Consider the following 3,452-nt stretch of genomic DNA (forward strand, 5'->3'; position numbering starts at 1 on the left):
GTAAGCAGCGAGGCGTGCGAGTACCTTTAATAACTTGCTAATTCTCTTATTGTCTCTTATCACAGGCTCCAAAACATACACTGACAGCATTGACAAAGACATTGACAACATTGACAATTGAAACTAAATGAGAATGATCTCTGACAGATCACGTAACACTGGTGTAATGATGCTGAAAATTCAGTTTTGCATCACAGAAATAAATTATATTTTAAAGTATAGTAAATAAGAAAACGTATTTTAAATTGAAATAATATTTCACAATATTACAGTTTTTTCTTGTATTTTGGTTTAAATGAATGCAGGGTTGATGAGCATATATATATATATATATATATTTTTAAAGAACATTAAAAATCATACTGATCTCCCAAACATTTTAATGGCAGTTTATCTGTATCTAATTATAACAATCATCACTCTATCTGTCTTTGACTGTATCTGTCATCCCTCTGTCTGTATCTGACCGTATCATTGTTTTATAAAAAATATCTAATGTATTTTCCTCTTTGTTCTTTTTCAATATTTTTAGCCACTCTTTGCATCCTGGGATGGGACAGCGTCTGGACCTGATCTGTTCTCCTTTTTTGATCAGAAGTTTTGTTGGACTCACTTGGGACCTTGTTGTTTTGCAATGTTGTGAAAATTCATCACTGTCATTGTGGTATTTGGAACAATTTAATTATGAGCATGTTGGTTAACTTGATGTTAGTAAAACTTTGGCTCAGTGTTGGTTAAACTTAAAGTTAAGGGTAATATATGTTTCAAGTAAATATTTATTTTGGAATTCAAAATAATACTAAATGCACTGCTCTATGACATTTCTTTCATGCAAATTTGAGAGTCATATGTTAAATAAAATTTGATCTGTTTTTCAAGATTAAGATGTGTCAAATTATTTTTATTTTTTTTAAATATTAGGCGCACAAGTTTCACACTATACAACACTTTATGCAGTTAAATATTGTTTAAAGTTTATGCAGTTAATGAATTGTTTAAATTGCCAGTCATTAATATTCAGCAATCTGGAAAATGTATACTGCATATATAGAATACACAAAAATAAAGTAGTTTACTTTAATAATAATACAGGATAATGCTGTAAATTTAAATTACAGCAGCACTGCTGTAAAAATTACAGTAACGCTCTGGCAACCCTGCTGCCAGTATAATGCTGTAAAATCTACAGGAATTTTTTTACAGTGTATGAATAACAAAAAATGTACTTTGCTCACAATCATTGAATCCTCTTTGATCCTTCCTTCCACTGCTTAAGTAGCCTCTTTTCTGTTCTCCTTGTGCAAGTCTTTTCCTTTCTCTTTATTCCTTGCATCAACCACTTTAACAGCTTCTGCACATGTTATGTTCTTCTTAGCTTTTTAATTCTGTACTTCAATAAAACCTTTTGTGCATCTTTTCCTAGACTTACACACTGTAGCCACATGCCCATACTTTTGACAATTATAGCATCTTAGAAGAGGCACGAAAGGCCTAACTGTGTAACTGATAAATCCAAGTTTGACCTTATCTGGCAGAACATCACCATCAAATCTAAGTTCAACTGAAAGACTCTCCATTCTATTCCCTTCTCTAGTCATATACAGTCTCCTAGCACCAACTGTTTGCCCTCTGTATATGCTGTTTTTAAGCTCTTCCATAGACACAGCTAATGGCACTCCAGTTATTACTCCACTAAGCCACTGCCTCTGTCCTCCAGTTTTGCTACTCACCACTTCCCTCTTACACATTACTTTGATTCCCATCACTTTCCTCTTTTGCTCTTCATTGTTACAACTATCATCAAATCTCCATTTTTTAACACTCTTGCAAGCTTAATCTCTCCAGCTATTTTCCTCAATTCTTTAGTTAACGCAGTTGGACTTACCTTTTGTATACCACTGTAACGCCACGCCAGCAGAGGGAGCCCTCAACCACTGACTGACTGTTGCTGCTCCTTCTGCTGCTTCGTTGGCTACTTCCTGTTTGGTGGCAATAAAAGGAGGCCATTTTCAAACAGGAAGCTGTGAAGTATTGTTTTGCTGTGTGGACTCTACTAAGCGTTTATCCTATTTCATTGCCTTGTTTTTGCCATGGTTTTGTTTCATCATCATTGTTTTACCTTGTTTCTTACCGTAGTTCTGTCTAGTTCATCGCATAGTTTTTGCCATAGTTTTTGCCATAGTTTTTGCCTTGTTCATTTGTCACTTTGGACTGCTCTCTCTGTTTTTTTGACGTTCTGCCTGTTTTTAGGATTACGGTATTGTTTTGCCTTCGCTACACTGTCTGTTTGGAGATTGACCCTGCCTGTCTGACTACGATCTGTATAATAAAGCTCGCACTTGGATCTTACACGCTTCCCACAAGTCCGCTTTACAGAATACTTCGCCTACCAAAGATCCAGCGGCTTTTGTACACAGATCTACCATGGATCCAGCATCACGCCTCATTCAACTCCGCCAAGGTAACCGGCCCATTGAGCAATATGTTATGGGTTTCTGCGAACTGTGTCACTTGGTGGACTTCAAGGATAGCTTTCTTAAGGACATTTTCTTTTTTGGTTTGGATAAAAACATATCACATAAAATGCCAGGTCATCACCGCCACTGGTCTCTGGTACATTATATTGACTTTGCGTTGCTTCTAAGTGGCTCGGCATTCACTGTGGGGATGGCTGATGATCAACCTTGCCCTCCTCCAGTATCTGCCACACCAAGGAACGTACATGTCATGTCTGGTATTGTCACAATCACGCCAGAGCCCCCCTCACACCAAGCCTGTCAAGCCAAAGTCTGCTAGAGTCATGCCTGCCAAGCCAGAGCCCTCTTATGCCAAGCCTGCCAAGCCTGCCAAGCCCAAGCCTGTTCACGTCACACCTGCAAAGCCAAAGCCTGCTCAACTCATGTCCACCAAAGCCTCAGCTTTCTCACGCCATGCCTGCCGCTCCAGGGCCTGCTCACGCCACGCCTGCCCGTCCAGAGTCTGCATCTGTCATGGCCGCCCTCCTACAACCAGCTCACAAGATGGCCGCCATCCCCAAGCCTGTTCACAAGATGGCCGCCATCCCCAAGCCTGTTCACAAGATGGCCGCCACGCCTGAGCCTCATCAAGCCAAAATCATCTCATCCGCATCTCATCCCATCATCTCTGCCACACCCAAGGCAAATCAAGTGATGCCTGATCCTCCAGTATCAAGTCAAGCTTCAAAGTTTTCGAGTCCAGTCAAGATACAGCTGTTCTCCACGAGCCAAGCCAAGATACAGCTGTTCTCCACGAGTCAAGTCAAATTGCTGCTGTCTTCCCTGAGCCAAGCCATAGTTGATCTTCATGAGCCAAGTCAAGTTGCTGCTGTCGTCCATGAGCCAAGCCACGGTTGTTCTTCATGAGCCAAGTCAAGTTGCTGCTGTCGTCCATGAGCCAAGCCACGGTTGTTCTTCATGAGCCAAGTCAAGTTG

Source organism: Labeo rohita, chromosome 16 (assembly GCF_022985175.1).
Source record: "Labeo rohita strain BAU-BD-2019 chromosome 16, IGBB_LRoh.1.0, whole genome shotgun sequence".
Taxonomy (NCBI): Eukaryota; Metazoa; Chordata; class Actinopteri; order Cypriniformes; family Cyprinidae; genus Labeo; species Labeo rohita.